This window comes from Phoca vitulina, unplaced genomic scaffold, assembly GCF_004348235.1.
Source record: "Phoca vitulina isolate PV1807 unplaced genomic scaffold, GSC_HSeal_1.0 scaffold57, whole genome shotgun sequence".
Lineage (NCBI taxonomy): Eukaryota > Metazoa > Chordata > Mammalia > Carnivora > Phocidae > Phoca > Phoca vitulina.
In genome coordinates, this window is record NW_022589760.1 from 3373342 (window position 1) to 3400673 (window position 27332).

Sequence of the window (27332 nt, forward strand, 5' to 3'; positions counted from 1 at the left end):
TGTATAATATGTTTACAGATGTGCCCTGCATTTAGTCTGCCTTGTTCTTATTTTGATATTTGTTGAGTCTCCTGCCTGTGCCAAAAGCTAGGATATTTCAGGCCCATGTACAATTGAAAGCAGAGGCATCCTTGAGCTTTAAAGCATTGAACAAACTGGAAAATGCAACATACCACATACTGAAGTGAAAGAAAAAAAATACATAAAAGATGAAATGAATTAAATTGAAACAAAATCTCTAAAGTTTATTTTAAAGGTGTAATAGCATAGAATGGATTTGCAGATATTAATTACAGAAATACATAAAGAAGAAAATGAAAAACATCTGTCCCAGGAACCAGGGATTACCATTGTTAATATTTTAGCATATACACTTTTTAATACAGAAATATAAATTTATAGGTACATAATGTCTTTATTTTTCTTTGGTACATGTATATTTATAACTTGTTTTTCTACTTAACAGTATATCACAAACCCTTCTTTAAGTGCATTAAAAATAATTTTGGGGGTGCCTGGGTGGCTCAGTCATTAAGCGTCTGCCTTCAGCTCAGGTCATGATCCCAGGGTCTTGGGATTGAGCCCCGCATCGAGCTCCCTGCTTGGAAGGATGCCTGCTTCTCCCTCTTCCACTCCTCTTGCTTGTGTCCCCTCTCTCGCTGTCTCTCTGTGTCAAATAAATAAATAAAATCTTAAAAAATAATTTTCTTTGAAAAATGTCATTGGAATTTTGATTGGGATGGCATTGAAGGTACAGATTGCTCTGGGTAGCATAGCCATTTTAACAATGTTTATTCTTCCAATCCATGAGCATGGAATATTTTTCCATCTTTTTGTGTCTTCTTCAATTTCTTTCATGAGGGTTCTGTAGTTCCTAGAGTATAGATCCTTTACCTCATAGCCAAACTGTGGAAAGAGCCAAGATACCATTCAACAGATGAATGGATAAAGAAGATGTGGTCCATATATACAATGGAATATTACTCAGCCATCAGAAAGGATGAATACCCAACTTTTCCATCGACATGGATGGGACTGGAGGAGATTATTCTAAGTGAAATAAGTCAAGCAGAGAAAGTCAATTATCATATGGTTTCACTTATTTGTGGAACATAAGGAATAGCATGGAGGACATTAGGAGAAGGAAGGGAAAAATGAAGGGGGGAAATCGGAGGGAGAGATGAACCATGAGAGACTATGGACTCTGAGAAACAAACAGGGTTTTGGGGAGGGAAGGGGGGATGGGTTAGCCTGGTGATGGGTATTAAGGAGGGCATGTACTGCATGGAGCACTGGGTGTTATATGAAAACAATGGATCGTGGATCACCACATCAAAAACTAATGATGTATGGTGACTAACATAACATAATAAAATTAAAAAATAAATAAATAAATAATTTTCTTGGCCTCATATTATCCCATTACATAAATATACAACCATTTATTTAATCAATCCCCCATTATTGAGCCTCTAAACTGTTGCCATTTTTTAGAACTATTATGGCAATTATTTGTGATGACCATACTTATGGATTAGTCTTGGACTGCCTTTCTGATCTTTTTTTCCTTAGGATAAATTCTTAGGTCTAGAATTATTGCTTTAAAGTAACTAGTAAACTTTGACAAATTACCTTATAGAAAAGTTGTAGTAATTAACACTTCTCCTTTAATTATATGGGACTTGCTGTTTCTGTACCCTTATAAACCTTGAAGATTACCATGTTTTACTTCCTTTGTCAGTGTAAATAGTAAAGTTCAACCATTTTTTTCTATAATTTTCTTTTGTAATATACTCATTCATGCCATTCATCCTCTGACTTATTGATACTAACACTATTTTTATTGACTGATAAAAACTTATTTTATATTGAGAATATACATGGGACAGGACTAATATTAGGGACACTCAGAAGAAAATTGGATGACATGTGCTAGATACTAAACCAAGGGAGTAGGTATCTTGTAGTAAATACCCACTACAACATTTTAAATTTCTGTATTTCTGTTCTATAGTACCTCCACTTCTTCAATTAAGGTTAAAGTATTACATGGTGACAATATGCATTCTTTTTTACCTTATAATGTTTTATATTCTACTTGTTTATTAGGATATTTGTACCTTATCTCTATTGGTTTCTCCAGATATTTTTGTAGTCTGCTTCTTATGTAATCCAATAATGCTATCAATTCTTAGTGTTTTGGATAAGATCAAGTGTAATCTGATAATGCTAGACATAGAGAAGGACGTGCAGAGTTCATCTAAGTACTCTCAGCATCAAAAACCAGAGGGAGCAGGTTGATCCAGATGGAAACATTGAAATTCTCATTGAGTGGAATGCTTATCATAGAACATCAAGGATCCAAAAGAGGAAATAAGTTTATCAGATAGGAATTGTGAGAACCAACTGCTCTAAATTATGGGTTAAGCTTACTATGTAAAGCCATTTCTCTTACCTTTCATGATATAACCATGTCTACTTATTAAGGGATGATGATGAGTGAGAACTGAATAGAGAGATACATTTGTAATGAAATGTCCATATAAAATTTATGAAAACTTAAACTTTTGAGCTGAGTTGAGATGTTGCATTTGTTAATTCCCTGCTGTTCATTTAGAATTAACCTAATAAAAGTTCTTAAGATTTTGCAAGCTAGAAAATGGAGGTTTCATGAAGTTATGCCAGCATTCTCAAGAAAGCTATGACTATTGCAGGGGTTTGGGGTACTGGATTATATCTCATATGTTTGCAAGCTTCCACTGACTGCCACTATGGGTCTGGAAAAAATCTGTTGTTTCTTTAGGTGAGCATCAGAAAGGATTTTTTCTACCAGAAAGAATCATTTCAGAATGTGTTTATGGGTAAAGCTCAGATAGGGTAAGAAATCTGACCTGTAATCTAAGTTAAGAGTGTTATTTGTTACTTATTTTTTATAAATAGCAAGGCAACTCTATTTACCTTCCAATCATAATGGCTGAATGACTGATAACATAAAGGTACAAAATAACTCTTATCTGATAAGAACCTTTATTTAATGTAGAAAAAAACCAGTGGAGGACCTGTGTAGACTATGGTTGTTAGCAACAACTCAGAGAAGGATAACAGCTATGCAAAGCAAACCACTGCAAAACTTTATTAGGAGCAGAAGTAAAAACATTTGCTAAGTGAATATGTTTTTGAATAGGTCAATCTGTAGCTAGAACAATTGTGGGATTCTGAAAGAACTCAGTCTGAAAAGCAGCCACACTCTATGCTGAAATTGAAAAAAAAATCATTGTGACAAGAAAATGATACATGTGGAAATAATAAATAAAATACTGCCAGATCCTTTAGTTTCCATTTTGGCCTTTATTAGAAACCCACAGATTGTATTATTCTTCAATTTGCTGACCAGTCATAAATGTGTAACTTTCTCATGCTCCACAACCAAATTCAGTTCCCACTGGCACTGGGATTGATCAGGATAAGATAGTAGAGACAGGATGAGGCAAATACAGGAGGGAAAGGAAATGCAGTTGACACTTAAACATGGGTTTGAACTGCATGGGTCCACTTACACATGGATTTTTTTTTTTTTTTCAATAAATACAGTGCAGTACTGCAAATGTATTTTCTCTTCCTTATGACTTCATTAACATTTTCTTTTTTCTGGCTACTTTTTATGAGAATATAGTTTATAATACATACAACACACAAAATATGTGCTAATCATCTCTTTGTTATTGATAAGGGTTCTGGTTATAGTAACAGTGGGCTGTTAGTAATTAAGTTTTAAGGTAGTCAATAGTTATTGCCAGCTTTTTTACTGTGCAGGAGGAACCTCTGCATTGTTCAAGGGTCAACTGTACCTACTAAAGAGCCATTTCAATCCCAATCATTTTTTTTTAAAGATTTTATTTATTTATTTGAGAGAGAGAGACAGCACAGAGGGAGAGTGAGAAGGAGAAGCAGACTCCCCACGAATTGGAAAGCCCAATGCAGGGCTCAATCCCAGGACCCTGGGATCATGACCTGAGGCAAAAGCAGATGCTTAACTGACTGAGCCACCCAGGTGCCCTCCAACCATTTTTCACTTTAAAATATTTCACTCAACAAAAAGCCACATTTTTAAAGACAATTGACTTTTAGTTTCAAATTTCTGCAAAAGTAAATACATAGTTTCCTTCCAGGGACAGCTTTACAGGTAAGCAGAATCTGCAAATATCTAGAGAGTATGATATAAAAGGTGGAAAAATATCCTCTTCCTCTAGGGGCTTCTCAACTTGTTTTCCTGTCTGACCTGAAATTGACACTTTTAGAATATCTTTAACTAAGAGTATAAGAGAAATATCTTTAAAGTCAACTTTTTAAAGGAAAAGGAAAGATTTAGAAACCACAGGAATACTGAGCTAATAGTTCATCAATTTCTTCATTTCACAAATGGAAGAACTAAATCCCAGAGACCAAAACTGAATTGCCCAAATTCCACCAAATGGACGTGTTACCTGTGAGGAAAGATAACATATGCTATAGAAAGTTCTAGCCACTCTCAAGAACACAACAAAAATCAATAATACAGTAGCTCCCACAAGTTTATCTGATTAACTAGTTTTTGTGTTAAAGGAGAAAAAAATATTCCTAAAGGACAGAAAGGAGGACAAACAAAAGAGAACAAGACAGCTAAGTTTTGAGGAGATTGATTAGAATGTAAACTGGGAGACATAAAATGCAGTCTCAGGAGAAGGGTGTAGTGACAAAGGAATAAGATGGAAGACACCAATCAGAGAAAGAGAATTCAAACAATGATGGTCAGCTTGACAATGTTGTCTAGACTCCTGATTCAAAAAGAGAGGAGTAGGAGCTAAATGTATAATTATTTTCCTCTAGTAAGAAAAAAATCTCGATGCTAATTTAAAGATGCAGAAGACATGAATAGACATTTTTCCAAAGAAGACATACAAGACATACAGATGGCCAACAGACACATGAAAAGATGCTCAACATCACTTATCATCAGGGACATACAAATAAAAACTACAATGAGATATCACCTCACATCAGTCAGAATGAGTAAAATCAACAACACAAGAAGCAACAGGTATTGGCAAGGATGTGGTGAAAGGAGAAACTTCTTGCACTGTTGGTGGGAATGCAAACTGGCGCAGCCATTCTGGGAACCAGTATGGAGGTCCCTCAAAAAGTTAAAAATAGAACTACCCTACAATCCAGCAATCACACTATTAGGTATTTACCCAAAGAATGCAAAAATACTAATTCAAAAGTATACATACACCCCAATGTTTATAGCAACATTATCTACAAGAGCAAAATGATGGAAAGAGCCCAAATGTCCACGGACTAATGAATGGATAAAGAAGATGTGATATATCTATATCTATCTATCTATCATCTTTTTATCATCTATCTATCTAAGAGAATATTACTCAGCAAAAAAAAAAAAAGGATGGAATCTTGCCATTTTGCTATGATGAAGATGGAGTAGAGCATATTATGCTAAGCAAAATAAGTCAGTCAGAGAAAGACAAATACTATATGATTTCACTCATATGTGGAATTTAAGAAACAAAACAAATGAGCAGAGGGAAAAAAGAGAGAGAGGCAAACCAAGAAACAGACTCTTAACTATGGAGAACAAACTGAAGGTTGCCAGAGGGGAGAAGGTTTGGGGGATGGGTTAAATAGGTGAGGGGATTAAGGGGTGCACTTGTGATGAGCACTGCGTGTTATATGTAAGTGTTGAATCACTAAGTTGTATACCTGAAACTAATATTACACTGAATGTTAGCTAACGGGAATTTAAATAAAAACTTAAGGGCGCCTGGGTGGCTCAGTTGGTTGGGCGACTGCCTTCGGCTCAGGTCATGATCCTGGAGTCCCTGGATCGAGTCCCGCATCGGGCTCCCTGCTCAGCGGGGAGTCTTCTTCTCCCTCTGACCCTCCCCCCTCTCATGTACTCGCTCTCTCTCATTCTCTCTCTGTCAAATAAATAAATAAAGTCTTTAAAAAAAAAAAAAAACTTAAAAAAAAAGATGCAAAGAAAGTCTTAGGGTAATATGTATAGGAGTTGCAGCAATTCCCTATTTTCAATTCATAGTTCATTTATTCTCTTCCATTAGCCCTTTCTTTTTGGGTTGTCAAGTTCATACTTTGATTTCTTTACATTTGCATTTTATCTAAAAGTATGAAAAACACACAAAAAGGAAAAAAAAACTTTTCTCAAGGGTTTTGATGGGGTAAGTTAAGGCCAATGTTTTCAGCATTAACTCTGAATGTACTTGTTTTTATGAAGTTAAGTCAGACCCTTAATATACAATTTAAATGCAGCCTTGACTGGCTAGAAATGTTATTTTTAAATCCCCAGAAGTCATAGATCAAAGGACAGTAAAAATACATCCTATATTTAATTTAATGATGCTTTGATGCTTTGAATTAAAGTAAAAGGAACATATGTCAAAATCTTTATTCATTGATTATTCAAGTTCAGTTTAAGGCTAACCTGCTGTACTTTTACATGAATCAATAGCCTAATATATAACAGAACTGCCTATTTATAATAAAGATATCTATATACCTTCAAAGACATTCTAGGTTGCTAAGCCTACTTTTGTGTGTTGTGGGTATAACGTTAACAATGTCTTATTATTCTTCTCTTGGGGAGATCTTCACTTTCTTATGTTCACCTCTGGGGATACTTTAACAGAGGTTTACATTATTTCTCTGTCTAGTAGCAACAAGAGTCTCTCTTTCAGGCTCTAATTTTTTTTTTTTCCACAGCACTATTTATTGAGCTGCCTTAGTTCATCTTTCCCACTCTCACCTCCATTTACACAAAGTCTGGAAGACTATCTTCCCTCTCACTGTATATAATAGATTGCCATTTATTTTGCCTAATCCAGGAACTTCTGCTGTTACTTCTTTTCAGTCAACCCTTAAATTCATGACCCTCAACTATAGTCTCAACTCCAGATCCATGTTTCCAAATGCAGGATTCATATCTCTAACTGGGTATCCCCTTTGTTCTTTCAACATACATCCTTATTAAACTATAATTCCTGACTTTCCTTTTTCTATCAGTAGTACAGGCTCTTTCCCAGTCACTCAGGCTTGAGAACTTCAGTCACGCCAGACTCCTTTCTCCCCCTCACCCTTCACATGCAATTAATTTCCAAGTGTTCTTGATTTTAATCCCTCAATATCTCTTGCATCTGTCCCCTCTTCTCTGTTTTCACTGCCAACACCTTGGTTAATGCTCTCATTGCTTTACATCTTGAACTACTCAGATAGCCTCCTAATTGGTCTCTTACCACTTACCCCACTTCACTCCATTGCATGCTATACACACTGTTAGAGAAGTCTTCCTTAAGCCAACTCTGATCAAGTTACCAACCACCATGCTAAAAAACTTTCAATACCTTGTCATTGCCAGTGTCAAGGAGGAGGACTTCCCTTTGCCCTATGGTTCTTCTAGCTAGACTTAGAATCAAATTGACATGAGACAGATTAACAGGAGAAAATCAAAGTTAACAGACATATGTACAGGGAATCCACATAGACATGAAATCCCAAAGATAATGAAGCAACATGAAGCTTATATGAGCTAAGGAAAGGGGTAAGGGAGAAAACTCATTATCAAGAAGGTGAAAGGAGATGTTTAGAAAAAAACAAGATTGTTCTATTATGCAGATGAGTTCCTTCAGTAAAAGGGTCCTCTTTTAATACTTTTCCTGTTGTAGGCTTTACTTTTCAATGTAAATTTAGGCAGTTATGGGAAGGCAGAATGCCTTTCTTGCATCTGCTGGGTTTTTATTACTTTTATCTCAAAGTAATCTTTATGCAAAAGTGGCATATTTTGGGGCAACCTGCCCTGGGCCCCTACACTAGCCCACAAAGTATTACTCACTGATTCTGGCATTTCGGTTTGTCTATGATGTGGTGATCAATTTCATCTCCTATGATTCCTTTACATTCAACATATGTTTCAATGAAACTAGGCTGCTGACTTTTTGAAAATGACCTATGCTACCCTACCGTCTGTTTTAGTCATGTTGTACATTCTCTCTGACCTGCGTTTCTCCTCCTCTCCCCATGTAGAAATACTAGTCATCCTCCAAGATCCATCTCAAATTCACTTCTTTCCTGAAGTCTTTTGTACCTACTTATTAAGGACATTTCAATGTAAAAAAATGTCATTTTAAAAAGGCAGCATGGAGGAAATGTAGGTCAACACTATGAAGTTGGTGTAGATTGTACTGAAGCTCAAGAAGTAATCTTTAAGTGTTACATAGAAAAATACTCTATATGAATAATCATTCAAAGGATAAGAGCAAACAGGTTGGGCTTCATCGGGTATGGCCAATAGCTGGTAGGCATTCTACCTGTCCTTTTTTTTTTTTTTTTTTTACATTCATGGTAGATACAAGACAACCTTTTGCTCTTGTGACTCTAGTCTGGGGCACAATTAATCCTAGAGCTTTTATTAGAGAAACGTTAAACCAAGTAGCTATCTCTGGGATGGGTATCTCTGAATTCCTGCCTACGCTCTTACCTTTGAACTCCAATTACATTTGGGCCTTAGATCTGTTATGGAACATTTTTCTCTAGCTTGCACAATGCATCATTTGTGCCTTCTCTTATTTTTCCCTACTGGGCTATAAGACCTTTGAGAGAAAGGACTATGTGTCAGTCATCACAGTCTCAGAATCTCTATATAAGAAGGAATTAAGGTGGCATTCAGAAGGATGGGAATAGGGGAGGGGCTGTACCCTAGCAAGCTGCATTTGCATACCATGTATACTATTCTACTTAGTCTGTGTATATTTATGATGGAAATCATAAAAGAGCACCAAAACTTTCTCAAGCCTCCTTTTGTCACTTGAACTTTATCTTACTTCTCATTTAGTTTTACCTACTGTGTAGCAGATATTATCAGTAACTACAACCCTGCATATAGACCTGCCCAAATACTATTATCTCCACTATATTGCCACATGAGAACCACTCCTTTTCTTTCATTTCTTCCTCCTTCTTTCATTCTCTTTTCTTTTGTTCCTTCTTTCTTTTCCTATCAGAAATAAAATGGATTCTTTTTATTTTGGATAGCAATGTGGTATAGTGGTTTGGGATCAGACAAAACTGAGCTAGTGTCCCAGCTCTGTCAGTAGCCCTGTGCCTTTACACAAATGACTTGACCCTTCTGTTCAACAATATTTTTAACTAAAATGTTGGTAATAATATTTTTGCTTTAAAATGTAGAATGAAGAAGGAGTAATAATTTGTCAATAAAAATAAGGCACCAAAATACAAATTGTGCTTATGTTTCCATTTTGGGTAGTGTGGATCCCTTTAACAGTTCTTTGAATTTATACATGTGGATGAGATTGATTATACCAGGAATATATTCAGGATAGAAATAGTCTGAATATTTTTGGCAAAGTTTATGTACTTTTGCAATTTCCAAAATATAATTAAAAATTGAACAAATTAAGAGCTCTTATGCAGTGAAATGGTACAAATGCTCATTTTACTTATGTTAATATTTCCAGAAAAGCTCAGCACTATCTGTTTATGATTCCAGTAAGGTAGATGGATATTGTTTTGCTATCATTCCATCAGCTATGAAACTATAGAATTTTACCGTCTTAAAGGGGCTTATCTCAATAAAGATTTAAGGAAATAATTTTGCTGTCATTTGTACATTCTATTACTATCATCTACTCAAAATTTGGCACTAGAATAATGTTTTATTTTTATTCATTTGATTTTGGAAGAAATATGAAATTTAGAACAGACTTTCTAGTAAAATGGTGATTGGTTATTATTATTATTTTTTTTTAGCAGATTGTCTACATTTCACCTGCTGCTCAGGGTTAATTTAAGTAGCTAGTTATCATCTATAAAATGCTACATGATGAAATACTTTGCTCAATAAGTATAGATTTCCTTTTTGTGGGTATATTTTTCTGAAATAATAAAGGAAATAAATTGCTTCAAACAACTAGAAGTCCAAGACAGCAGTTTTCAGGGTTGATTTAATTCAGAAGTTTTAGCTCCACTTTTCTGTGATTCCCTTATCTCTGCTCTCATCTGGGTGATATTGGCTACATTCTCAGGTTAATATTGAAATGGCTACAACAGTTCGAGCCTTTATATCCAGTCAAGATAATGTTCAGAAAGAAAGTGGTATATCTACTTTCTGGGTTGTTTTATTTTTCTGTTTGTTTTTAAAGAGATCCAAGGTAACAAAGGCTTCTCGTGACCTCAGTCAAAGGTAGCAAACAGCTGTTGGTAAATGAAATCTTTTATACACAGAGAACTTTGCCATCTATTGCTACTTCCACATAGAGGGAACCTATGATCCACTTTTATATACTGCTTAATATATTTTAAGGTAAATAATTTTTTAAAAGATTTTATTTATTTGACAGAGAGGGAGAGGGAGAGAGAGTACAAGCAGGGGGAGCAGGAGGCAGAGGGAGAAGCAGGCTCCCCGCCGAGCAGGGAATCTGATGCGGGACTCGATTCCAGAAACCTGGGATCATGATCTGAGCCGAAGGCAGATGCTTGACGGACTGAGCCATCCAGGCACCCCAGTAAATAATTTCTTCTTTATACCTAAACACTGTCTTGGTGCCTTTTGAGACTACATTTTCCTCATCTGCCTTTCTGACAAAATGTCAGTGTCCTTGTAGTAAATTAAAATATTCTCAAAGCAAACATGATTGTGTATATGTGACGCTGGGCAATTGATTAAAAATGGGAAGAGAACAATAGAAATTACATGTCTGATGCCATGTAAACAGATGATTTTCAATATTTATATATTCTTTTCTTGGTGAAAAGATTACATTCCTTTTGCAGTTTTCATAACTTCCCTCCATTTATCTAGGCAGCATGTTTTGTGTAGAACAAAGAGCCAGATACACATGTTAGAATCTTCATGGTGCCACTTACTACCAGTGTGACATTGAATAAATTACTTTTACTTTATGAGCTTCAGTTTGTTCATCTATAAAATTGACATAATAATTCTTAGCTCGTAGCTTTATTAGCATTCACTAAGTATTCCTTTCCTTCATCTTTCACCTATTTCTTTAGCCTTTCCACTTTTTCTCAACTAAGCCTTAAAAATGAATTGGTAATTAAAGTAATATCTCCCAGTGACATAAGTACTTAAGAATGTGTATCACCAGCCTTTCAAAAGAATCATTAACCATTCTTTCTATTTCTGTTTGACTTCTCAATCTTACATCAAAAGACAATTATCAACCAGGCCCTTTAAAGAGGAAATTGGCAGTTTTCTCATCTTCTTTATATATTTGAAAAATATACTCTTCTTACTGTTTACTATTTGACTGGTACAAAATACATATCCCTATCAATTTAGATTTCCAGGCTCTTCTCAATACTATTTGATTTTATCTACTCCATAATAATTGGGCTAATTTTTACTTTGACACTCTTTTTTTCCCTCCAGGTCTTTGAGGAAACAAGACACCATTTTACTTTTTTGTTTATTTACAGTGAAGATAAAAATTGCTGTTGATAAACTATTAATTATTCTCATCCTAGTTTCATAAATTAGAGTAATTAAGGCAGACAACCAATAGACTGTACTTCTGTGATAGAACATGTCCCTTTATTTAGAACTGATTCAAAAGAAAATCTGAAATTAACTTTCAGCAGATAAAGATGGGTGAGTTATAAATGCCAAGGTAACATTGATGTTAAGGAATGCACAATTTTTAGTGACTAGAGGTAGTGAATTATAGATCATTTCAGGAATGCTATAATGAAGCTTCACTGTATTTACTTAGAAGAGTATTATTAGCATAGCAATTTTGGAAGATTAATATTCTGCTAAATTGTCTCAAAGATTTCAGATAACTCTTCTAATTTTATGGGAAATTTTTAACCAAATTTACATCTCTTATAAAAAACATGTATTAATACACCAGACAAGATAAATACAATTTAATAAATAAGCATTAAGTTACAAAGTAGTTAGATCTTATTTGAACCTGATATAACGAGTAATGGAGCATTTCAACTTCATACAATGAGTAATGAAACCTTTCAACAACACTCATCATTCACGAAGTCATTAAAATATACTGAAATTTTTAAAAAGAGACATTAAAATCATCACAAACACCCATTCAGAGTTTACAACAATAAAGCCTGAATTATTTCCCATACTCTGGCAGAGCAGGAGACAGAAGCTGCTTGCATAAGTTGTTCAGTAGAATCCTAAAAGGAGTAGAGAGTCTGAATAATTTATTCTCCCTGTAGTTGCCCAATACTGTACTACAAAATGGTATACCTGGTGAAATTAACCATTGTAACTTGACATCTTAATGGTCTAGTGTTAATTTTGACTAGACCTTGTAGTGTCATTTATTTTTCGGTATATCTAGATTTGCACTGACTGTAAGATTTTTAACAACTGAATGTAAAATTGAAGTTATAAATCAAGAATGAAAATGAGAAAAGTAATTTTACTGTCAAATAACAATGTATTATTTCTGTTTGGATAATAGTGTCAACTAAGTAAAACTCTTTGTTTGCTGTAATCATTTTTTAAAAATTTTTTATAAAAAATTTTACATTTTCAGGAATTATTTCTAATCTCTCACTGCTTTTTCTATGTGGATTTTAAAGTGTTGTTTTCTTCCTTTAATGTATATGTAATATCCAATTCAGCGTTGCCAATGGCTGTGTTTTTGCACTCCATAATGTTAGATTGCAAAATTAAAGTGCTACTAATACCATCCAATTTCTTTTTGAATCATCTTCTTGAATGAGAGTTGAGCAAAATATATGACCTCCTCCAGGTCAGTGGGTTCAGGGAAAGTAAAAAGATATGTCTAAAGGTGGCAAATATTAATTGGCTATGTTAAAAAAAATTCCTCAAGATTCAGAGAAAGAATACTTCAGTTTCTAGAGTTGATATAATTTTAGTTGGGAAAGCTCTTTATAAGAAATTGCTCCAAATATAATTTGGTATCAAAACTAGCTGCTTTGGCACTGCAAAGAACTTCAGCCCCATCTAGCAAAGTTTCATCTTTGGAATTTCACAACTAATCTAATTGTGTCCATTTTGTAGTTGCCAATTCAACTCAATGATTTCATTTCTCACTTGAAATCTGTGAGACTCACACAGATGTAACATTCAATACCCAAAACGGAGGTCACTAAGTTGTGCAGATGGAAACTCATATGACTTTAACAGCAAATGTAGCAGTTGTCTTGTGGGATTAAAAATATGACTGTAAATTTAGAAAACATAGTTATCAATCAAAATTCTAAAAGTTAGTTGTCTTGGGGCATACTTAAGGGAATAGTTGTTATTAGTGTTGTTTTTAACTGGTAGGGTTTTGCTCTATTTCATCTTTCTCAGTTTCCTAACATTACTTTTCATATTTTTGGTTCTTACATAATGATTCTTCCATACTTACTAATGATTCTGTTGTAATGACTCTCAAAAATATTTTTAAATTTTTTTCTATTATTTTCAGACACCAAAGTGGTGTACACAAATTTCTCAGTGTGAAATCTATCAGTAATTACTAGTTGTTATGTTGACCAGTTTTTAGTGTGGTCAGTAATTCTTCTAAAAATAAATCTCTCATATTAGCTTGGAACTATTACCTGCATCAGTATTATTCTTTAATAAAGAAGATATTTGTCACAACCCTACAAATAAAAATTGAAAATTCTTAATTTTATGTAAATGTAGCTTATCTATATAGAAATGACCTTTTACAAGAGCTATTCAATTTCAGCTGCCATTGTTTAGAGTATTTAAATAAACCTGGTTTATAGATCCCTTTCAAACATGAATGAGAAGTTCAAAAAACTGCATCTTAAAAATAATACTCTACTGAATGTGTTTCAATATCATCTTAAGATCAAATAGAACAACTTTAATGAATGATGAAGGAGAAATTTATTTTTCACATTAACATGCTTAGTGGTAATATCCTCAATTATTCTTACTATCTTGTCAAATTACTGCATTCCAAATCTGACTAGAATTTGCTCTCCAGTGCGAAATGATTTGTTGACTCATTGCTTGTTCAGGCAACAAACAGGAAAAATATCTGTGTAATGAAAGTGTATTCATTTTGTTTTTCCAGCCTGAGTTTTATTGTTCTTGCTCTTTTGTCTGAGAGAGATTTATCAACATCTGTATTGAATAAACCGACATCAAAACCATCTAAGGATATTGAGTGGGCACAACTCCACACCCACTTGGAAGTCAGTAACCATGATCATAATCCTTAGTATACAATTCAAAACACATTGAACTTCAATAAAAAATTATACTTTCTGAGCTATGAATCATCACCAAAACACCTATGACTATTAAATCTCTAATCGTTCTTGGTTACTAATCATTCTACTTTAAGAAAGACAAAGGCTAAATAATCTTCAGGGCTTCTTCAAACTTTTTAAAAAATTCCTGTGTTATTATGTACTAGATAACTGGCAACTAAAGACCTAAAATGAGGCTCTAGATCAAATATTACTAGGAATGTTCCACTTTAAGTCAGAAACTGGTTAAAGAAAAGCAAGGTGAAATGATATCTTGACACACATTTTAGTATTGACAATTATCTGACTCATACAGTCAAATTTTAGTTATCTAAATGGAATTAATTTGAACAAACTGACAGATGAGAGGAAAAATTAAAAGCATTTCATGTAAATATTTGTGTCTTGCAAAATAATCTCATTAAAGTGACTAGTTTGGGTTAAGCAAGACTCCAGTGAGTGAAGTTCAACTGTAGACTTCAGTTCAAAAGAAGAGAGCAATTTTTAAAAACCTACATTTGCATCATGTGTTCCAGGCATTTTCTTCTGCAATAAATTGAGGTTGTTATAGTGCTTAGGGAAATGTAAGAACTAATATCTTCTCATTTTCTGTTGTACTTTAAGATGAATATCAAAAATGTTACATAGCAATGAAAAGTATTCTTGTGAGAAAAACATCCAATGTCACATTAAGACTTGCATTTCTCTGCACATTTTATGCAAATAAATTTCAATTTTTCAATAAGGGGTCAACTCTTTAAACTGATGCTGAAATACATTGATCGACCTAACTATATATAAAACCTGGTGCCTAAACAATGAATCATGGAACACTACATCAAAAACTAATGACGTAATGTATGGTGATTAACATAACAATTAAAAAACCCCTGGTGCCTAAAGTCACCAAGAGTATATGATCTCATGCCTGAGGTAACACATTCAGTGTTTTTATTATTATTGTATGATAATTCCCCCAGCTTTTTCTGTAAGGAACTCTTTCTGGGCTAAGTAATTGATGGTTTCTCATGCATGTTTTAATAGTCTTTAGAAAAAAGGTTTTTGAACAAATGCTATCTACTTTGGAATACTATTTGAACTGCATTTATTTCTGCAGTAGATTTCCCTAGCTGGCCAATTAATTACAAGTTATAAAGGTCTTTTTTTTTTTTTTTTTAAAGATTTTATTTATTTGACAGAGAGAGACACACAGAGAGAGGGAGCACAAGCAGGGGGAGTGGGAGAGGGAGAAGCAGGCCTCCCGCAGAACAGGGAGCCCGATGCAGGGCTCGATCCCAGGACCCTGGGATCATGACCTGAGCTGAAGGCAGACGCTTAACGACTGAGCCACCCAGGCGCCCTATAAAGGTCTTTTTAAAGTCACTTAAAAAAAAAAGGACAACAGTTATGGTTCATTGTTCCCATCTTGAATCAACTCTTATGATGCAAGTAGTATACATCATAAATACCTTTTCAGTATTGTTAGGACAAGATAAATATCTATATCTTTATATCATTTATATCTATATCTATAAAGAGAGACTGGACAAAATTGTCATTAAATGGGTGGTGTGGACTTAGAACTTAGATTTCATTCTCATCAGTTTTGTATTTGGAGAATAAAAAAACACCTTATATGAATGCTTTTTACCATTGCTTAAGAGGATATTTAAACCTATAGAACATTTTAAAAAATTACTTTGATCATTACTGAAATATTTAGATTTAGATAATTAAAGAAATAGAATCACAATACAGTAGAGATTGAATTAATTTCCCCTTTTGTGTATGTGTTCTTGGAACCAGTTAATCTAATTTTTATAACAATTTTTGGAATGTAAGTTTTGCCAGACTAAATATATTTTAAGGTAAATATTAAAAAAAATGACTAACATGTTTACTAGTCATTTAGCCTCTATTAAATTGATCACAGACAAGATGTTGATTTTCTCTTAAACAAAGTAAATTAATTTCAAACATTGTACCATGATGGCAAGATCTAAGATATCCTGGGATAAATATATTCCAGAATTCTATTGACTTGGTCATTTGTATCCAGAGCTAAGTCAAAATAAGGGCATTTTCTGGACTTAATGTTATTACACATTTTCAATATCAAAGAACAAACATAGAGTACATGGTTTGTAGCAGGTTTTTGAGAAGCATCTTATAAATTAATGAATGGGCGAACTACACATAAGTTTTAATCACAATCATATATTTGACACACATAATAAATGATTCATAAAATCAATGCCTTTTTTTAAAGCAGTTTTTGTATGTAACCATCCAGGTGGATTCACATGTAAATCTCTGGTTGTGAGAAATATGACTATATTTTAGGTTGATATTTGATTTCTAGTTAGTCTTTTCACTTTCAAGAAATATCAGCTGGCAAGTCTACTTATCAGAAAGGCACCTTTTGCATTTTAGAAATGACTCTAACCCCCTAAGTAGTGTTTGAAATTTGTAAAAAGCCTCCCCAGGGCTCCAGCTGATATTTGCCCTGGCCAGGAGGGTTGGACCTTTTTCCTTTGGGCTCACTGCTGATAATACTGATATGGACCTCTCATTTCATTAACTTTGATAAGGGCATTATTTCCCCACTGCATGTGAGAAACAAGACTATAGAGATTTTTGAGAACAGTAGGAAACTCTGCCCTTACCACACACACACACACATACACACACACACACACGAGTGAATTTCTGTTTTCTTACACTATTCTCACATTGGAAAGCATATTAATTATAAATGTACATTGTGAAGAAACCCAGTCTTACATCTTTAAAAATAGTTTTGATTGGTTTTGTGTACTATTGAAAAAATAGATTTGAAACATCTTTAGAAAATAATTGTAAGGAAACAGAGAGGACTATGCAGAAAATGAGGCTGGAAAACAGTGCCCTTAAAATGACAAATAATACATGTCCCAGAGGCAGTCTAGCATAATAATAAAAAATATTACTTCTACTACTACTAGCTAGCTAGCTTTTATATAGCACTTATTATGTACCAGATCCTGGTTCTAAGTGCTTTTTATATCTCAACTAACTTTATCTTCACAGTAATCTATTAAGTTGCTACAATCTTAACCTCATATTATATAGATAAGGAAACTAAGGCACAGAAAGATTGAATAATTCACCCATGGTCAAAAAGCTTGTAGGTAACAGAACAAGTATTTGAACTCAGACGCAGAGAGGTTCAAGAGAGTTTAAGAGGTTTAAGTCCCACATTTGCCACTTAGTATTTGTGTTCCTATAAGCAAGTCATTTAAACTCTCCAACCCTGAGTTTCCTCTTCAATTAAATGGGGTTAGTAATGCCTACCACACAGATATTTATGGGTTAATAATTGTAAATAATAATAATGTTGATATTTATTGAGCATGTGGTTCATGATCTTTACTCTTGGAAAAGTCAGACTTCGTTACTTACTTATTAAATGATGCTGGGAAAGTATTTTATATCTCTAGACCTCAGTTTCCTTATTTGTAAAATGAGAAACACATTTCCTCATCTTCAAAATAAAGATATTAATAGCTTTTTAGTAAGGTTATCAGGAAGATCAAACGAGATGATGCATAAGTATTTTTTTTTTTTTATTCATTTGAGACAGAGAGATACAGAGAGAGAGAGAGAGAGAGTAGGAGCAGTGGGGAAAGGTGGAGGGAGAGGGAGAAGCAGACTCCCCACTGAGCAGGGAGCCTGATGCGGGGCTCGATCCTGGAGATCATGACCTGAGCCGAAGGCAGACGCTTAACGACTGAGCCACCCAGGCGCCCCGATGCATAAGTATTTAACATGATTCCTAGCATATAATAAGCACTCAATAAATAATAATAATAGTAATAATAATAATAGAAAGTTTAATTAGCATAAACTTCTCAGAGCACTCTCGCTAAAACAAATGTGAATACAAGCAGTCAACATCAGTGCCTTATGTCAGATTCTCACTAACTTGGAAGGTTAAAAAGAGACTTAATAGTAACTACACATTATAAACTTCAGCATAAGAGAGAGGCTCAAAGAAAGGGTCATATTCAGTATTTCTATGGCTTGAAGAACTCTTCCTAGATAATTAGTAGTTGAGCATCATCACTATTAGAGACTCTTTTGCCCAAGTTGCTCCGATTCAACTTTATTGGGCATTATAGTGACAAAGGAGGCAAAACAATAGCCTGGGGATCAGGTAAGATAGTGGTACTGTGAGGCTTGATGAAGTTTGGGAAGACATTAGAAATTTGTACTAGAAGTACACAAGTCTTACTCTAGGCGATATCCAATGAAACAAAGTTTAAGTAGTATAAAGCATATTGGCAGGAGGGATCTTATTGGGCAGGATGAAAATGTTCTAAAACTAATTTATGGTGATGATTGTGCCACTCGATAAAGTTACTAAAACCCATTAAATTGTATACCTGAAGTGGGTGAATTTTATGATATTAAAAAGTACCTCAATAAAGTTTTTTAAAAAAACATTTAAAGTCAGTTTTTGGAATTAACACATATTCCTTATGTCATGTTTAGAAAAAGGAGAACAGAGAACTGAAATTTATTAAACATCTAACATGCCAATCATCTGCTAAGTGCTTTAACTTAAGGTATCCCATTTTATACTCACAACATCCTACATAGTAAGCACCATTCCCTCCATTTTACAAATGAAGAAACCGAAGCATGAAGAGGTTGAGTTACTTACCTAAGGTCATTTAAGTAAGAATGGGTGACAAATTGAGGTCTTTCAAAAGTATAATATAGTGAGAACAGAAACCCAGAGTAAATGTAAATTTTGTCTAATAAAAAGTTGTCTTTAAAACCCTACTGAAATTCATCAGTCTTACACCCAGCCACCCCATCCTTCCCACCCTCCACCACTCTAGCACAGACCTGTACCTCTGAAACAAATAATATATTATATGTTAAAAAAAAAAAGAAGATAGTAGGAAGGGAAAAATGAAGGGGGGGAAATCGGAGGGGGAGACGAACCATGAGAGATTATGGACTCTGAGAAACAAACTGAGGGTTCTAGAGGGGAGGGGGGGTGGGGGATGGGTTAGCCCGGTGATGGGTATTAAAGAGGGCATGTACTGAATGGAGCACTGGGTGTTGTATGCAAGCAGTGAATCATGGAACACTACATCAAAAACTAATGATGTAATGTATGATGATTAACATAACATAATAAAATAAAATAAAATAAAAACCCTACTGAAAATTTTATGATAGGGAATATTTTGACATAAAGCTTCTAAGACTACAAGACACTGAATAATAATAACTGGCAATATCTGATGGAGTGCTAAGATGAGTGCTCTGGTCTGTCATCACTGAAAAATTTTAGACAGAGAAATCAATTTAAGTTAGAGTATTAGGGAAAGTTTTATGAAGAAAAATGCAGACACACAAGAAAGCATTCCACCTGAAAGACACTATAAGGACAATGACATTGAAATTAAAGTTACTATATATGGCCTAAATGCCAGATCATTACTGTGAATGTATACTATCTGAAACTCCTACACACACACACACAAAAATAATAATAATAATAATAATTAGGAAACAAAGTGGTTTGACTTTCACTTCCGTTTGTTTCCACTTATCAGTCTGTATTCACTTAAGCATAGTTGACCCTTTTCTTCTTGGTTCTTTTTTTTTCCCTTAATAATATGTTTTAAAATTTTTATGATGTAAATTTTCAAACATATAAAAATAGAAAGCATTGCACAGTGAAGATCCATATACTCAATTCCCAGAATTAATGATATCTACAGAGACCTACAAGACCATTATATGGGAGAAAAAGCAAACTAATTTAAAAAATAAATTAGTAAACAAGTTAATAAATAGATATCTTAAATATCTTACTTAAGCCACTGTATTTTGGGGTTTCTTTGTTATAGCAGTTTAAACTATACCCTAAATATTGCACTAGTGTAACATGCTGCAGTGTAGAGAAAATAATGGCTTTGCAGGTCAGTCAGACCTAGAAATTCTAGCTCTATATTATATATGACATTGACAATTTATTTAAACCATATGACTTTATTTCCTCATCTACAAAATAGTAGTGCCAATATCTACTCATGGTGTGGTTGTGAGAATCTGGTAAGACAATGGATGTATATCATCTTGCATGGGCTTGAAATACAGTGTGGTACTTAATAAGGGTTCTTTCATAGCCTTTTTATCACACTCATTAGAGATTGTTTACTACTGTATTATTGAACTGAATTTTTTCATTCAATTGTTTCCAAGTGACATCAATCCCACCTGTTTACAAAATTTAATTAACCCAGAGAGTCTAAGATGGTAGAGGAGTAGCAGACCTTGGATTTGTCTGATCCCAGGAATTCAGATAGATAGCTATCAAATCATTCTGAACACCTGCAAACTCAACTGGAAATCTAAGAAAATAATTGCTACAATTCTACAAATAAAAAAGCAACCACTTTCTGCAAGGTAGGAGGTATGGAGAAGTGAATCCGAGGTGATATATCAGAAGATAAACCCTGGGGAGAGGGAATCTTCATAAGCTAGCTACCAGAAAGTGACATAGCAGTGGAGCACAAAATCAGAACTTTTAGAAGTCTGCTCCAGTGAGGGACATCCCTGCCTGACAGGCCCTCAGGTGGTGAGGTGGGGCAGAAACCTAGGTGGGACAGTGTGGTCTCAGGATCCCCAGGGTCACAGAAAGAACAGGGGTGCCTGAGTGCAGCAGAGCTCCCAGGCATCAGAGCGAGGAAGCCGACTGCAATCAGTGAGCCCAGGAGTAGAGTTTCAGCTCGGTATTCCCATAAACCTTGAACCATGGCATGGTTAGACAACTGTTCTCCAAGCAGGAGCCCAGCAAGCGGCAGAACTGCAGGGAGGCCCCCTTTTCTCCCCCAGGACTATTGGCATGGGTGTGATGCTGGAGTCTTCAGGGTTTGGAGACTCAAAGTGGTGCCGTGTGCTTGAGATAGAAAAGCTTGGTCACAGGCTGGGTGAGCACAGAGTGTACATGGAGACCGGGGAGAGAGGAGTGATGGACTGCTTTTCCCTGAAGGCACACTGAGGAGTAAGGAGGCAAGCTTTCAGCTCCAGGGCTGGAGATTGAGAGGCCACCATTTTCATTCTCATCCTCTAAAGTGGCAAAGAAAACCTTCAGGGAACAAAAGCCACATAGAACAATCAGAGCCTCTTACTTAGCTTGGGCCCCTGGCAAGAGCGGTGCAATTCCACTTGGGGCAAAGACACCTGAGAATCTGTACAACAGGCCCTTCCCCCAGAAGATCAGCAACAACATCCAGCTAAGACCAAGTTTACCAATCACACAGACCTGCAAAACTCCAGCACTAGGAGAAAATAGTATATAGAATTCATGTTTTTTTTTTTTCTTTTTCTCACGATTCTTTAGTCTTTCAATTTTAATTTTTTTCTCTTTCCTTTTCAACCAGTTTCTTATTTTATCAACTTTTGTTGTCTTTTTTTAAATTTTCATTTTTACAGTTACATTCTATCCTTTCACTGTATTTAATTTTATTTTTGAACATATGTAAGTTTATCTTTCTTAACAATTTTGGGATCTAGTTTTCTAACAAACATCAAAATACACACAGGATCTGGTGTATTGCTCTGTTCTGTTCACCTGTCTGAATATATTCTCTCTATTATTTTTTTTTATTTTTTTATTTTTTGGTTTTAGATCACACCTGATGTGTTCAGCATATATTTTTCTGGGGTCTTTGTTGCCATTTTAGTATTTTGTTCTCTTATTCATCTATCCTTCTCTGGACAGAATGAAAGAAGGAAAAACTCACTTCAAAAAAGAGAACAAGAGGCAGTACTGACTGTCAGGGACCTAATCAGTATGGATATAAGTAAGATGTCAGAACTAGAGTTCAGAATAATAATTAAAAGATACTAGCTGAGGCTTGAAAAAAGTATAGAAGACACTAAAGAATCCCTTTCTGGAGAAATATAAGAACAAAAATCTAATCAAGTCAAAATAAAAAAAAGACTATTAATGAAATGAAATAAAAAATAGAGGCTCTAACTTCTAGGATGAATGAGGCAGAAGAGAGAATTAGTGATATAGAAAACAAAATGATGGAGAATAAAGAGGCTGAGAAAAAGAGAGATAAACAACTACTGGATCATGAGGGGAGGATTTGAGAGATAAGTGAAACCATAAAGTGAAACAATATTAGAATAATTAAGATCACAGAAGAAGAGAGAAGAGAGAGAGAGGGGCAAAAGCTATATTGGAGCAAATTATAGCATAGAACTTCCTTAATCTGGAGAAGGGAATAAGCATCAAAGTCCAGGAGGCACAGAGAACCCCTCTCAAAATCAATACAAACAGGTCAACACCCCAATATATAATAGTGAAAGCTGACAAATCTCAGAGACAAAGAGAAAGCCTTGAAAGCAGCTCAGGATAAGAGGTTGGTAACCTAGAAGGGTAAAAATATTAGATTGGCAGCCGACCTAACCACAGAGACCTGGCAGGTCAGGAAGGACTGGCATGATAAATTCAGGGTGCTAAATGAGAAAAATATGCAGCCAAGAATACTTTATTCAGCTCGGATGGCATTCAAAATAGAAGGAGTTGATAAAAAGCTTCCAGGATGAACAGAAACTTAAAGAATTTGTGATCACCCAACCAGTCCTGTAAGAAATATTAAAAGGGATCCTTTAAGTGAAGATAGATCCCAAAAGTAACATAGACCAGAAAGGAACAGAGACAACATAAAGTAACAGCCACTTTACAGGTAATACAATGGCACTAAATTCATATCTTTCAACAGTTACTCTGAATGTAAATGGGCTAGTGCTCGCTTCGGCAGCACATATACTAAAATTGAATGTAAATGGGCTAAACACGCCAATCAAAAGACACAGGGTATCAGATTGGATAAAAAAAAGCAAGACCAATTGATATGCTGTCTGCAAAAGACTCATTTTAGACCCAAAGACACCTCCAGATTTAAACTGGGGGGAGAACCATTTATCAAGCTGATGGGCATCAAAAGAAAGCTGGGGTGGCAATCCTTATATCAGACAAATTAGATTTTAAACCAAAGACTGTAATAAGAAATGAGGAGGACACTATATCATAATTAAAGGGTCTATCCAACAAAAAGACCTAACAATTGTAAATATTTATGCCCCTAACATGGGATCAGACAAATATATATAAGCCAATCAATAACAAAATCAAAGAAACACATTGAAAATAATACAATAATAGTATTGTAGGGGGACTTTAACACCCCTCTCATTGCAATGAGCAAAAGATCAACAAGGAAACAAGGGCTTTGAATGACACACTGGATCAGATGGATTTCACAGATACATACAGAGCATTCCATCCTAAAGCAACAGAATACACATTCTTCTTGAGTGCACATGGAACATTCTCCAGAATAGATCACATCCTGGGTCACAAATTAGGTCTCAACTGGTACCAAAAGATTGGGATAATTCCCTGCATATTTTTGGAACAAAATGTTTTGAAACATGAACTCAATCACAAGAGGAAATTTGGAAAGAACTCAAATACATGGAGGTTAAAGAGCATATTTCTATAGAATGAATGGGTCAACTAGGAAATTAAAAAAAAAATTTTTTTAAATCATGGAAACAAATGAAAATGACAACAAAACTGTTCAAAACTTTTGGGATGCAGGAAAGATGGTCCTAAGAGGGAAGTATGTAGCAACACAAGCTTTCTCAAGAAACAAGATTTCAAATACACAACCTAACTTTACACCTAAAAGAGTTGGATAAAGAAGAGCAAATAAAGCCTAAACCCAACAGGAGAAGAGAAATAATAAAGATTATAGCAGAAATCAATGAAATAGAAACCAAAAGAACACTAGAACAGATCAACAAAACTAGGAGCTATTTCCTTGAAAGAATTGATAAGATCAATAAACTGGCTAGACTTGTCAAAAAGAAAAAAGAAAGGACCCAAATAAATAAAATCATGAATGAAAGAGGAGAGATCATAACCAACACCAAAGAAATACAAACAATTATAAGAACATATTATGAGCAACTATATGCCAGCAAATTAGATAATCTGAAAGAAATGGATGCATTCCTAAAGATGTATAAACTACCAAAACTGAAACAGAAAGAAATAGAAAACCTGAACAGACCTATAACCAGCAAGGAAATTGAAGCAGTAATCAAAAATCTCCCAACAAACAAGAGTCCAGGGCCAGATGGCCTCCCCTGGAATTCTACCAAACATTTTTTTTTTTTTTTTTAAGATTTTGTTTATTTATTTGACAGAGAGAGAGACAGTGAGAGCAGGAACACAAGCAGGGGGAGTGGGAGAGGGAGAAGCAGGCCTCCTGCCAAGCAGGGAGCTCGATGTGGGACTCGATCCCAGGACCCTGGGATCATGACCTGAGCCGAAGGCAGACGCTCAACGACTGAGCCACCCAAGCGCCCTCTACCAAACATTTAAAGAAGAACTAATACCTATTCTTCTGAAGGTGTTTCAAAAAAATAGAAATGGAAGGAAAACTCCCAAACTCTTTCTGTGAAGCCTACATTACCTTGATCTGAAAAACCAAAGACCCCACTGAAAAAGAGAATTACAGACCAATATCCCTGATGAAAAATGTGGTTAATCCCTAAACCTTTGTAGGATTTCATCACTGTGATTTAGTGTGTAGAGTCAAATGATGAAACTGATACAAGAACACAGTGACCCTTTAAAAATCACGTAGCTTATTGGAGTAGTCTAGAAAGAGAGATTGGAACTGTAATTGTTGTACATGTTGAACAATGCTTTATCCAGTAAATTATTCAGTCTACATATAAGAAAGGCAATTATGAGAAACATTATTATATTATTTTCAGAGGATATGTAGCTGTGAAGTGATAGCACAGAGAAATTGGTTGAAATTGTAACTATGAAGTTGGTAACCAGAAACATACTTCAAAAATATACTACATTACATTTGAGATTTCCTACATGAGCCTTAAAATCAATAATTTGGGCGTCTCAAGCTCAGGTGAGTCACATGGTGATACATTAGTGACAAATACACCCTTGAGACAATTTTCTCCTAGTGAACAGTTATCTATTTTGGAGAGGACATATGGGTTAATGATACACTAATATTATTTTTGCTAATAAAAATATGAAAGATTAATATTTCTGGTGCTTGAAACTCCTTTCTGATCAACCAACCAAACAGAGCAATCAGATGGAGGATGATTGTTTCCTATGCCTTGCAATCAACAGTGCTCACTATCTGTAAATATTTTCCTCCCCAGATACTTAAAGGAATTTCACTGAGTTATTTTTTATCAAATAGTATTAACTTTGTTCTGGATAGAAAATTCTTGATTTTTTCTGCCAAGGAGTGTAGCAGTTTGGTGTGTCATGCATTATTGTTCACTACAGACCCTCAAACTCATTTCATTTGTGACAACTGTGGGAATTAAACCTTGTTCTCCAAAGATGTGATGCCCATGTATTAATTTGATCTGTGCTTCCTTCAAAGCCACCTTGTATATTGCTACAGCAGCTCTCTTTTTGATGTGCAATTCACCTTATTTATTTGTTTGTTTGTTTTGTTCAGAAGTAAGGAGAAAAGCACTTTTGTTTTCCTCTATAGAAAGAAATTTCACTACCTCTGTTTGGCATGGGGTCAGCCTTCAACTGAGCTTTAGCAGGTACAGGCAGGCCACCTCATCATAGCTCCCTTATTTACTACCTGCTGCCCTGGCTCTGGCTCTGGCTCCTTTACTTCTGATTTAGCAGCCATCTCTAATGCTGCAAAATAACATGAAGTTCCAGTATTTAGGAAGCTTCAAACTGTCTTACCTATGTCAGAGGATTGCCATTTTTATACCTTATCTAAGATTGAAAATCATTGCCTTTATATTCTGTTTCAAGATGACCAAGGAAGACCAAATTATATAGTCCCAGGTTATGGGGTAGAGTGAGTGAGCCTTGATTATTGCCAAAAAAAGTGATGGATAAATGGCTGAGTTCTATTCTTAAGCTTATATACATTTGGACTAACATTAATGTATGTGTTAAGTCTTATCCTCTAAGAGATCATATTTTTAAAATATCAACAAATTACAAAAATATACTTTTAAATTTTACTCAGATAGTATTTTTCAACTGAGAAGACAAAGGTCATTTTTAATTGTCTTAATTGATTTTAAAGTTGAGTAAGCACAGAGATTAAAATAGGATACAAATGTGTCATTTGCTATTATACTTCAATAAAAAGTAATGCATGGACTCTGGAAATGTGTATAAGTTTAAATTTTGGTCAATCAAATTAAAAGCAATGCTTACTTCTTTGAATTGCACAACTTTAAGGAAGACTCTGAATACTATTATTTTAGAAAATGACGTTTCAAGCTAAGAATTATAATTGGACTTAATGCAGTATTAATGATCACATTGTGGTCTCCCTGACATTCTAAAACACTCTTATGCTAATAGGAATGTCAGTTCATGTTGCCTTTCAAATACTAAATGACTCTTGATTGGTTGTTGGGAAGGATTTTTTTTTCCCTCTTGATGTAATGCCTCAGCATGAAAGTGTTTGGAGGGTCTACTTGTTGAAAGGAATTTCAGGTATATGCTGGGATATCTATCGGCCTTCTTATTAAGTTTCATTTAATTTACAAACCTCTTGTCAGAATATCTGTGCACTTAGACTCTCTCTATAATGGAACCTGGGGCCTAGGGCCCTTAGAAGAATATAGCAAACAGATTTTTTTTTTTTTTTTTTTTTTTTAAAGATTTTATTTATTTGACAGAGAGAGGGAACACAAGCAGGGGGAGTGGGAGAGGGAGAAGCAGGCTTCCCGCAGAGCAAGGAGCCCGATGCGGGGCTCGATCCCAGGACCCTGGGATCATGACCTGAGCCGAAGGCAGACGCTTAACGACTGAGCCACCCAGGCGCCCCTAGCAAACAGATTTTATTCATAAGTTTTTTTCTAATTTTTCCCATTACACCTGGTTAGTTCTGTGTCTGTTAGTG